Here is a 13,439-nt window from a genome sequence, read left to right as displayed (position 1 = left end):
CAAAAAGGGTTTTTATCACTTAGCACTTCACCAATATATGAAGAAACTGTTTCATCTGTACCACAGCAATATAGGAAATCCTCATTCCATCATCTTTCCAGTTTGATATGTGAAATGGTATTACATGTATTAAATTTGGTTGCTTTTAAGTTATCAGTAAAGTTGAACATTTTAAAAGGCTTATTTGCCATTTGTAGATCTTTGACCAATTGTCTTTGTCCTTGAGTGTGATCTTAATTTTTAATTACTGACTTCTAAGAGCTTTGTATACTTTCAAGATAATAAGCATTTGTCACTCTATTTATTGCAAATGTTTTCTCCAGAAAATGTTATTTTATATATCTCCAAATTTTAATTAAACACAAACTATCCATTCCATTGGTTCTTTCCTTTGTGATCAAGAAAATTATATCCAATTCCTATATTCACTATATAATGCTATACCCATCACAAAGTTTAGGACAGATCTTTTCAACTGTATTTAATTTTAATAATTTCAATAATAGTGATTTGTCAAATATTATCTATATTTAACTTAATTTTTACATTTCCAGATGTCTTTTTGAAGTAAATTAGCAAATTGTAACAAAATTTTTCTATGCTATATTGCATCTCAGTTGTATTTTTTTAATGGAATTTGCTTTAGACGAATGAAAAGAGGGGGCTTCCCTGGTGGCTCAGTGATAAAGAATTCTCCTGCCAATGCAGGAGACACGGGTTCGATCCCTGAGTAGGATCCCACATGCCACAGAGCAGCTAAGCCCGTGTACCACAATTACTGAATCTGTACTCTAGAGCCACGAGGGTTGCCACAACTCCTGAAGCCTACGAGTCCTAGAGCCCCTGCTCTAAAACAAGAGAAGCTACTGCAGCGAGAAGCCCATGTACCACAACTGGAGAAAAGTTCAGGCAGCAGTGAAGACCCAGCACAGTCAAAAAATAAATGATTTTTTTAAAAAAGAGATGTCACAGACTAGGAGAAATATTTGCAAGATAAACTGATAAAGGACTTATATTCAAAATATATGAAGAACCCTTAAAACTGAGCAATAAGAAAACAAACATCCTAATTTAAACATGAGTGAATGATCTGAATAGACATCACACCAAAGAAGATATATAAATGGCAAATAAACATATGAAAAATGCTTAACATTATATTAGGGAATTGCAAATTAAAACAAAATACCACAACGTGCCTATTCAGTTCAGTTCAGTCACTCAGTCATGTCTGACTCCACGACCCCATGGACTGTAGAACACCAGGCTTCCCTGTCCATCACCAATTTCCAGAACTTGCTCAAACTCTTGTCCATTGAGTCGGTGATGCCATCCAACTATCTCATCCTCTGTCATCCCCTTCTCCACTGCCTTCAATCTTTCCCAGCATCAGGGTCTTTGCTAAAGACTCAGTTCTTCACATCAGGTGGCCAAAGTACTGGAGCTTCATAGCTTCAGCATCAGTCCTTCCAATAAACACTCAGGACTGATTTCCTTTAGGATGGACTGGTTGGATCTCCTTGCAGTCCAAGGGACTCTCAAGAGTCTTCCCCAGCACCACAGTTCAAAAGCATTAGTTCATCAGTGCTCAGTTTTCTTCATAATCCAACTCTCACATCCAACATGACTACTGGAAAAACCATAGCTTTGAATAGACGGACCTCTGTCAGCAAAGTAATGTCTCTGCCTTTTAATATGCTGTCTAGGTTGGCCACAGCTTTTCTTCCAAGGAGCAAGCGTCTTTTAATTTCATGGCTGCAATCACCATCTGCAGTGATTTTGGAGCCCAAGAAAAAAAACTCTGTCACCATTTCCACTGTTTCCACATCTATTTGCCATGAGGTAATGGGATCAGATGCCATGACCTTTGTTTTTTGAATATTGAGTTTTAAGCCAGCTTTTTCACTCTCCTCTTTCACTTTCATCAAGAGGCTCTTTAGTTTCTCCTTGCTTTCTGCCATAACAGTGGTATCATCTGCATAAGTGAAGTTATTGATATTTCTCCCTCCAAACTTGATTCCAACTTGTGCATCATCCAGCCTGGCATTTCACATGATGTACTCTGCATATGAGTTAAATAAGCAGGGTGACAATATACAGCCTTGACATACTCCTTTCTCAATTTGGACCAGTCTGTTGTTCCATGTCCAGTTCTAACTGTTGCTTCTTGACCTACACACAGATTTCTCAGGAGGCAGGTCAGGTGGTCTGGTATCCCCATCTCTTTAAGAATTTTCCACAGCTTGTTGTGATTCACAGTCAAAGGCCTTGGCGTAGTCAATAAAATAGATGCTTTTCTGGAATTCTCTTGCTTTTTCTATGATCCAATAGATGTTGGCAATTTGATCTCTGGTTCCTCTGCCTTTTCTAAATCTAGCTTGAACATCTGGAAGTTCTTGGTTCACATACTGTTGAAGCCTGGCTTGGAGAATTTTGAGCATTACTTTGCTAGCATGTGAGAGGAGTGCTATTGTGCAGTAGTTTGAACAATCTTTGGCATTGCCTTTCTTTGGGATTGGAATGAAAGCTGACCTTTTCCAGTCCTGTAACCACTGCTGAGTTTTCCAAATTTGCTGGCATATTGAGTGCAGCACTTTCCCAGCATCATCTTTTAGGATTTGAAACAGCTCAGCTGTAATTCCATCACCTCCACTAGTTTTTTCCCTAGTGATACTTCCTAATGCCCACTTGACTTCACATTCCAGGATGTCTGGCTCTAGGTGAGTGATCACATTATCGTAATATAGCATATTATATTATGTGATATATACTATATAACACATTATACCTATATACATTTTATAGTATAACATATATATAACATATTATATTATGGAACACATTACATAATATAACCATAATAACAGACCCATTAGAATGACAAAAATCCAAAATACTGACACCACCAAATGCTAACAAGCACGTGGAGCAATAAGAACTCTCATTCACTACTGACGAGAATATAAAATGGAATAACTATTTGGAAGACATCTTGGCAGTTTCTTACAAAGTAAACACAGTCTTATTGTATGATCCATCAATCATGCTCCTAGGTATTTTCCCAAATTAGTTGAAAACTTACATTTACAGGAACCTACATAAAAATGCTACATTAGATTTATTGATAATTACCCCAAAATTGGGAGTAAATAAGATGTCTTTCAATAGGTAATGTCTGGGGAAAGAGTATACTGAACAAATAAACAAGGGCAAAGACCTAAGGTAGGAATAGCATGCTTTTTCAAAGGACCAGAGGCTAAAGTGGTGGGAAAAGGTAAGTTAAAGGAAGTGAGATCAGAGAGACAACTAGGGCCAACCCACTTAGGTCTGGGTAGGGACTTTGGACTCTAAGAGTGATAGATGGGCAAACATTGGAGGGTTGAGCAGTATCATGTTATGACTGATTTACATTTTAACTGGATGACTTGGGTAGCTATGTAGCAAATAATCTACAATTCCTGCTTCCTCCTGTGAATGCTTGTGATGCTGTGATTTACAATAAAAAATATTCATTTAGTCTCTGTCCAACTCCTGGCACAGCAATTTCCAAGGTTTCTGTGTTAAGAAAGATAACAGTGTCTGTTTTTCTTTTTACTTATAACAAAGTCCTTTCAACAATATATCAGTTTGTGTTAACAACAGGAATTTGGGCAAACCCCTAAGTAACCCAAGGATGGAAACTAGTTGCCAAGGGAACCAACCTTGATTAGAGGGCTGGAACTTTCAGGCCTCCCCTCCCCCACCAAACCCCAACCTCCAGGAAGAGAGGCTAGAGCTTGAACTCCAACACCAACCATCAATGACTTAACCAATCATTGTCCCCAAAGGTACAGGGCTCAGCAGACTTCTGGGTAGACACATGGAGATGCAAGGGGAGGACTCAGTAGGAGACCTCAGGGGACTCTGCATCCACCCCCACACCTTACCCTGTGTTTTCCTTCCATCTGGCTGTTCCTGAGTTACGTTGTTGTTTAGTCACCAAGTTGTATCCAACTCTTTTGTGACCCCCTGGACTATAGCCCTCCAGGTTTTGTCTGTGGGATTTCCCAGGCAAGAATACTGGAATGGGTTGCCATTTCCTCCTCCAGGGGATCTTCCTGACCCAGGAACCGAACCCACGTCTACTGCGTTGGCAGGCGGATTCTTTACCACTGAGCCACTAGAGCAACCCCCTGAGTTATACCCTTTTATAATCAATCAGTAATCTCGTAAATAAATATTTCCCTGAGTTCTGTGAACCTCTCTAGCAAATCAATTGAAATAGGGTGGTGGGAACCTTTGATTTATGGCCAGTCAGGCAGAAGCACAGGTGATAAACTGATTTGGGATTGGTATTGGGCAGGAGAGTGGGGGTGTCCTGTGGAACTGAGCTCTTAACCTGTGGCATCTAATTCTAGCTCCAGGTAGATAGCATCAAAATTGAGTTAAACGGTAGGACAACCAGGTAGTGTCACAAAATTGCTTGATATATGGAAAGTCCACCCATCTGGTGTCAGACAGGCTGTAGGTGTGGTAGTGTTGTAGGAGTAAAGGAGAAACACTCAAGAGGAAGTTTTTAGCTTTTCCTTACAAGGCCCTAGGATAATTCTCTCCTCTTGAGTGTGAGCTGGATCTAATGACTTGCTTCTGACAAACAGCATACTGCAAAAACCGTGTCATTTCCAAGATTAGGTTACAAAAGACTTTGCATTTCTTCTTACTCACCCTCTCACTTGCTCTCCCCTTCAGAGCCCTCTCCGAGGCGAAGTGAGCTGCCATGTTGGGATTAGCCCTATAGGGGCCCATGTGACAAGGATTGACATTTCTAGCAAATAGCCAGTGAGGACACCAGTGCTTCTAACAGCCATGTGAGTGAACTTGGCTGTGGATCTTCCCCCAGTGCAGTCTTGGGTTTTTTTTGTTTGGATTGGCGGGGGGGGGTGGTTTTTTGTTTTTTTTTTTTTTTTTTTTTGGCTGCACCTGGGTTTCCCTCATAGCTCAGTTGGTAAATTATCTGCCTGCAATTCAGGAGATCTGGGTTCAATTCCTGGGTCGGGAAGATTCCCCAAGAGAAGGAAATGGCAATCCACTCTAGTATTCTTGCCTGGAGAATCCCATGGACAGAGGAGTGTGGCAGGCTACCATCCTAGGGTCACGAGAGTCAGACACGACATAGCAACTAAACCACCACCACCAGGTCTTAGTTGCGGCTTGCAGGATCTTTTAGTTGTGGCGTGTAGGATCTAGTTCCCTGACCAGAGGTTGAACCTGGGCCCTCTGCATTGGGAGCAAGAGTTCTAGCCTCTGGACCACCAGGGAGGTCTCCCCACCATGCAGTTTTTAAATGACTGCAGCTCCTTCGGTGCCTTGATCGCAGCCTTGAGAGAGACTTTTAGTCAGAGGACATAGCTAAACTGTGCCTGGATTCCTGACCTCAGAAACAGTGAGATACTACTTGTCATATTAAGCCTCTAGATTTGGGGTAACTTGTCAAGCAGCAAAAGACAACCAATATAGAGGGCAAGTTTGAGGCCCAGAAGACTAGGTTTGTAGGACATAGACATGGTCCATCCATCCTAGTAATAATGGTGGTTTGGACTAGCACATAGCAGTAGCGGTGGTGAGAAGCAGTTGAAAGGAAGATAATTTTTGTAAAGTGCTTGGCGCTTAGCAGACACTGAACAACTATTCACACCATTTCTATTCCTTGGTAAGAATTACTCTAAGCAAAGACTAGAATTTCTGGAGTAGACTGAATTGATTGATCATGTTTGGGAGATGCCATGATACACTAACAGAAAATATGGCAGAGTCTCAAAAAAGTATCTATATACTTGTTACAGGTTCAACCGTGTCCCTCCACAAAAGGTAGACACAATTCAAACCCAAATATCTCATAATGAGTCTTTATTTGGAAATAGGGTCCTTGCAGACGTAATTAGTCATGATGAGGTCACATGTGAGCCCCTAATCTACTTTATCTGGTATCCTTATAAGAAGACAGCCGTGTAAAGACAGACAAAGCAAAAAAGCCATGTGAAGATGGAGACAGAGACTGGACTTATACTGCCACAAGCCAAGGAACACCAAGGTTCAACAGTCACCCTCAGAAGCTAGGAAGAGTCAAGGAAGTATTCTCCCCCAAAAAAACTGTAGATGGAACATGACACTGCCAACATTTTGATTCTGGACATCTAGCCTTCTGGACTGAGAGAATAAATTTCCATTGTTTGAAGCCACTTGCTTTGTTACTTTGTTATTGAGTCCCTATGAACTGATACAATATCTATAAATGAATGGTCTTCCTTATTCACCACCACTTCACTAGGTCTGAAAACGCTGGAGTCAACCATGTCATTCTTCAGTACCAACACAGCTCCATATTCATAAAAATGGTTAGGAAACACTTGGTACTTGGTGGCAATGATGATGGTGATTTACTCTCTTTTGTTGTTTCCAATACACATTCCGTGCTGAATACACCAGAAGTCCTTCCAATTAATGCTGATGGGTGACCAGCCTCTGGTTCCCTCCAAGGGAAATGAGGCCACTAAGAGGAAGTTATCAGTAAGGGATTTATGTTTTAGTATCGTGTTTAATTATGATACAGCCACGACTGTCTCTTGCACAGAAATTTAGCATTCAAGATTTATAGCTCTTAGCACAATTTTTGCCTTTGTTTTCTCAAAGAGCCATCTCACGGTTTTACTGGACTAGCAACATTTTTTCTATTGTGTCAGGCTGCCCCCTACTGTTTTGGTCTAGTAATCTCATCCTGGCTGATACTGTTTTGAGTTGGTTTTCAAAATGTGTATTTTTCTGCCAAGGTCTGTAAACCTGCCCACTCTCATGCCCCAAAGAACACAGAACATTGGACTGGTGGGCATGTGGGAAGGGAATGTATTTTTCTTTTAATAAAACCACTGAAGAACCACAAAAAAATATGTGTGTGTGTGTGTGTGTGTGTGTGTGTGTGTGTGTGTGTGTGTATTTCAAAACACTTTGTCTGCCCAGCTTAAGCTTGCAAGAGAAATTAAGTTTCTGAAATCAGAGAAGATCAGATTCTTTTCTTATTTCTTGAGGGCGGCAAACATCTTCAAGAGATATCCTTTCTTTTCATGATACAACAGCAGGGAAATTTTTTTTTTTTGAGAGAAACTGATGAAACTTTAACTAATCCAACCAGCCAGAGGAAAGCAATATTACAAAAGGGGCCTCAAAGGAAAGGTGGGATTTCTTTTCCGCTTCAAAGGGGATGATGTGCAATGCTGTGAGAAGGCAGCCTGCTTGTGGGGGGAGCTCAGACTGCTGCAGACACTCAAGCCCATCCTCTTCTCCATGGGCTTCCCCAGCCAGTGCACTGCTCAGCATATGGACAGGGCCAACCCTTAGCCAGGAAGAAAAGTGACAGACTCATATGTATCCCGTGGGATATATCAGTAAGGAAGGGAAGAGGGAACCTGAAATCAGTGTTTGGGCTTTAAAACACAGATCTATTCTCAAGGTATTGGAGGGGGATGTTGGGGGAGAAGAAGGATCTGAAAGCAAAAGATAACTGAGAACAAACCCTGTCCTGATGGTTTAAAAACAAATCAATAAAAGGTATTGCAAAGCAGCTTCCCTGTTCCCTGATCTTTTTCCTTTTTCTTCCTCAACCCACTTGAGTGGTACCCAGCCCTCCCTCCAGGGCTTTCCATGGATGACGGGCTGACATGTGTGTTAGCCAGAGCTGTGCTTCTGTGCGACCACAGGCAGCCGCCTTCTACAGATTGGTGGCATTCTGGCCTCTACAGTAATCCTGTAACTGGCTCTCAGCAGAGTCTGGTTTCCTGTGACCCTGGTCACTACTGAGGCTTAGTTCAGCTTCCCCAGCCGCCGGTGCACACCTTTCCTCTCTCTGCGGCTGCCTTGTGCCCCCCCCACCCCACCCCATCTGGACTGGAAGCCTCTGGCAGGGACGGGGAAGGGGCATCCTTTTGCTCTGCTGGCTCCAATAGGCACTCCTGGCCCAGGCCTGGAACAGTGCTATCTCCCAGGGCTTGCAAAGGACAGTAAGAGCTGGGGGGTGAGGTAGGGCGGAGGATGGGGGCGGCTGCCACTGGAGGGCATTTATTACTGCAGTGTGCCAGCTAAACCCATAACCTATTCCATAATTTTTTTGTGTGTGTGTGTCTCACATGGGCTGAGAGAATAGCCCAGCTGCTATCTTTGGCTTGCCTCCATTTCTTACTCCCATTCATAAAATCTTTAAAGAAGGCCATGTGCTGCTTCCTCACAGAGCAGATCAAGTTGTGCTCTATTCTGGAATGAACTAAATGTCCACACAGGTGGCTAGAGAGGCCATGTGCAGTCTGTCTGTCCTCTCTAACTCTCCCTACCTAGCCATCCTCCACTGTCAACCGATAAATCACATGCTCAGCCTCTCTGGAGACCCAGCCAGGCCAGGAGCTGGCGGGTCACAAATGCTCACTAAGTTTCTGACACTTGTGGGCTGAGCATTCACAGCAGTCTAAGAGACTCATGGCTGATGGCAATTTATGTTTTGCCGAGGCTCAAATTCAAATATTAAATCCCATGACACTAGTATTTGGGAGCTAGTCATTAATAAGAGAGCCTAGCTAGCTTCGTCAGTAACCTTAAAAACACATTATCATTCTTTTCTTAATTTTCCAGGAACTGTACAAATTACTTGCTATACAACATTTCATTGAACCATGATTATCCCCATTTTATAGATGAGAAAATGAAGATTCACAAAAGTTAAGAAATTTTCTCCAGATCATAGTCAGTGAGATTGAGCAAGACCATGGAGCTAGTACATATGATTGAGTAAATCACATAGCTCAGTAGTGTGACGTGAGCCAGTTCACACGACTGAGATCCAGGAGTAAGGGTAAGGCAGAAAGATCACAGGCTTGCCGGTGAAGAGTTGGACTGCAGATCTGTCTTACTCTGAAACTCAAGCAGTTACTCATCTGAATTCTGCCTCCTCTACCGTTCTCTCCTGACTTTGGGCATGTGGCAATGAACAGGACGCCACAGAATTTTCTTACCATGTGGAAAATGGCCCTAGGTACTGGAAATACCTTTAGTGAACATTGAAAAGATTATGTGATTGTGCTTTAAGAATACACAAGGATTACACTTGGCTCTGAATAGAAATACAAATCTGGAAAAGGCCCGGAGTCTGGTTTAAAACAACTCTACTCTCATGAATTTGAGAATTTTTAAAGCTAAGGTTGCCAAGGGTTTTTATATACACAGAGAGAGAAAGAGGTCAAAATACTATATACATATTAGTGTCTATATATATGGATATCAGTATACAGATAAGACATATTTCTGGCTCTCAGAAATATAATAGCATCAGCATAGCATGAGAAAGAAAAATGAAAGCTCAATTATGCAGTGATGACTGTGCACTAAAGGCGTTCGGAACTAGAAGTATATTGAAGCCTTTGGAGCACATGCCTGAAAAAGAAAACATGAGTGAGGCCTCCAATTATGAACACAGTTTAGGTGGCTGGAAGGGAAAGGAACAGCTTTCAGGTGGATGAAACAAACTAAAACAAAACTAAGAGGAAAAAATGAGCATAACACACATGGGAAATTTTAATCAAGATTATAAGCTCCCTGGGGGCAGGAAGGTGTCAGCTTTTTCACAGTTCTAGCTCCAGAGACAGAGCACATGATGGACACTAAGAAATTATTAGTTGATGAAAGAAGGGGGGAAAGAAAATAAGGAGAGGAGCAAGAGAGAACTCCAATGAAAAAAGACAAGAGAGACAGAGTAGAAACATCTGACCACAGAAGAAGGTGTGTGTTGGAAGTAGAGAGAAACAAGGTTGGTAAGGTTGGATGGAACAGAGAGGGAAACGGCCTTGACCAAAGTCAGGACAAAGAGTCTGACTTAAAGTAATGGGCAACAGACCTAGAAAGCAAACTTATGGCTGCCAAAAGGGAAAGGGAGTAGAGGGAGGGGGGATAAATTAGGAGTTTAGATTAGCACATACACATACATATATAAAATAAAAACAAGGACCTACTAAATAGCACAGGGAATTCTACTTGATATTTTGTAATAACCTATAAAGGAAAAGAATCTGAAAAATAATAGATAGGTAGATAGAAATGTAAAAAAAAATTAAGCTGCTTAACTTCTCTGAAGCCTCAGTTTCTTCATCTGTAAAATTTAGCCCACTTCATAGGGTTGCAAAAGAAATTAGATGAGATAATGTATGTACATGTACTCAGCACAATGAGAACTCAATGAATTTTGTTATTATTGTTACTACTACCATTTACCATTTATTAATATGAGAATTAGCTAACTCAAAAATAAATCCAACTACAATTCGTTCAGAGTGGTAAAAAAATATTACCACACTTTAATATAGTAGTTGAACATTTGTTTATTATTCTGAACAACAGAATATGTATCTTCTTTTCATAGTTGAGAGGCCCAGAAAGGTGTGAAAACTAGAAACTAAGAGCAAAAAGTAAATGGAAAACTTGAGCTAATTTCATATTCTTCAATCCCTTAAGGTTCGATCATTTGAGAAGCAAGCATAAGACAGAAGTGTGTGTGTGTGTGTGTGTGTGTGTGTGTGTGTAATACTGTCCAACAATCTCCCTGTCCTTTCAACCTCAAACAGCCTATGCTTCTGAAGCACCCAGAGGTCAGCACCCTGGGAAGGGCTGGCACCTTTCTTTAGGAAATGGCCCTTCTCCATTTGTTTTAGGAGAATTAGTAGGGAGGAGGTTGTTTTTCTATTTTGTATGTGTGGTAAAACATCTTTTCTGTTATGAAATAATGACAATCATACATAGTAGATTTTAAGTGGTGTTACATGGCAACCCTAAAAAAAGAAAAAGAAAAGGCCATTCCACTGTTTCCCCTCCAGATGGCCTTCTGGCACTTTATACATCTCTCAAAAATTGAGGAGGCACAAGTGTTTTCCTTCTACAAAAGGGAATATCTAGGCATGCGGAGCCTAGGCCACCCCGAATCGCTGTCCTAACATTCTTTGCAAAATTCCTCCATCTTCTCAAAGTTTCGCCTTTTTCCTGTCTTCCCACAACGCAAGCCCTATCAGAGACAAATCCTAGAGAGCCACACTGAGAATGCCGGTCTTTTTCAAAGAGTTACTTCGACTTAGGCTATAAAAAGCAGTCAGAGACATTGAACGCTAAATATTTGAGGATGGATGAATGGTTAGAGGAATAGAAGGAGGGGAGAAAGCTCCTTAAATCAACCACTTCATCTGACAAATCAAGAAAATTCTCTGTTATGGGGAAAGAGGCATGAAAAGGAACAGTTGAATTGTTAAAAGCTAAATCTAGATTTCAAAGAGAAAATTTTTTTTATAAAACTAAGGCAATCTCATTGCAAAACAGACTCTATTTTCCAAAAAAGAATAAGAAATAAAATCTCCCAAACTTTTGACTCCCCAGTTTGACTTCCTAGAAGTAACCATGCTTTATATTAATATCTTCTAATACATCCTCCTAAGAATTGTCCTACATTTAAAAGAATATAGGTGTGCATATATGTATATAAGTATGTGTGTGTGTGTAAATCTTCTTGAATTATTTCTAAACCTATCACTGAAAAAAAGTTTTTTTATTCTGATTTTTTTAAAAAGCTTTTTTATTGAAGCATAGTCTATTTATATTGTTGTGTCAATCTCTGCAGTACAGCAAAGTGACGCCGATACATATAGACATTCTTTTTAAAGTCCTAATTCTAAAAGCAAAACTTCTACCTAACAAGAAGTAAAAGCCTTACACAGAACAATCTCAGGCCTTCACAAGAGTCAGCAAAAGTCCAGGTACTCTGTGAAACAGAAATAATCAAATGCTTCAAAATATTTAATTTCCTATTCCAGGAATGTGAAACAGGTGTAATTAAAATAACACTATTTTAATTAAGTGACCTCTCTTGACCAACCATCTGTGAATAATTCAGATTTCCTCCTTATTATTACTGTAAAATTAAAACGAGGTCATATAAACAGGAAGATCCTCTTTAACTATCTTTAAGCACCAGCAATATATATTTTCCACCAGTTAAAATCCTTAATGATACAAAAAATCTGTCAAGCATAACTCCCCCAATTCATTTGCCTGAAACCATCAATATTTTATCATGCACTTGCAGTTGGCTTTAATTTAACAGTCCAGGTTACTAATCAAACAAAACACCCAAGTCATTAAAAGTTAGTGTGCCATTTAGAAAGTGCATTTCACGTTTATTAAAATATCTTTCATGCAGCCATTAGAAAACTAAAGTTTTAATTACAATCAGATATTTAGTTCTACTCCCGTTATGCATTTGGCACTCTCTTGCAACTGCCCTGATTAATCTTCCAGACCAAGTTCATCCATTACCTCCTGAAATTATTTTCCTCTCAACTTCAGAATTCGTCTTTCTAGCCCACACCCTACAAAGAAGCAAAATGCATTTTCAAGGTGTATAAAATAACTACCCAAAAGATGACTCATTTAAAAGATTTCATTTCAAATGTAATTTATCTGTCATAAAAGACCAAAGAGGTATCATTCGGAAAGACAAATTGAAATTGAAAATTAGCTCTTCATGTCTTTATTGTCAGGTTTCATTATTTATTTTTCTTTCTAAAGATCAGAAAAGCTCAACAAGCATTTTCCTACAATTTTCTAACTGTGTGATTCAATTAACTGTTATTTTTCTTTAAGCTTCTCAGTCTCCCATACTTATTCCTGCCCTGGCTTGCTCGAAAGTTCCATGAAAGAGGAATCAATATTTTTTAATGATACAAATGAACTTATTTATAAAACAGAAACAGACTTACAGACTTCAAAAACAAACTTACGGTTATCAAAGGGGAAACATAGTGGGGGAGGGATAAATCAGGAGTTTGGGATTAACATACACACACTACTATATATAAGATAAATAACCTACAAGGACCTACTGCATAGTACAGGGAACTCTACTCAATATTCTGTGATAATCTATATGAGAAAAGAATCTCAGAAAGAATTAATATATGTATATGTATAACTGAATAAATGTACTGTACACTTGAAACTAACACAGCATTGTAAATCAGCTATACTCCAATAAATTTTTCAAAACTAAAATTTTTTTAAATAAAGTTTGATGAAAGATTACTGACATATAAAACATCAGATTCCATATATAATCTAGATCTTGAGAATTACAGCATTGAGATTCTCCATCGGTCATATTTGCTGCACACTAAAAAGACATTTTAGATGAGATTTCGAGTGAACAGCAAGCATACTCACTTCTAAGAGTCACGCTAAGGAAAATTGTGGGACCTGCAATTGAGATGAAGGCCCCCAGTTACACAGGTATGAATGGAATTGAGAGTCTATTCAAAAAACAATGTGCATGTTTAGTCACTCAGTCATGCCTGACTCTTGGCAACCCTTTGGACTGTAGCCGGCCAGGC

Source organism: Odocoileus virginianus, chromosome 16 (genome assembly GCF_023699985.2).
Source record: "Odocoileus virginianus isolate 20LAN1187 ecotype Illinois chromosome 16, Ovbor_1.2, whole genome shotgun sequence".
NCBI lineage: Eukaryota > Metazoa > Chordata > Mammalia > Artiodactyla > Cervidae > Odocoileus > Odocoileus virginianus.
This window is presented reverse-complemented; position numbering follows the sequence as displayed.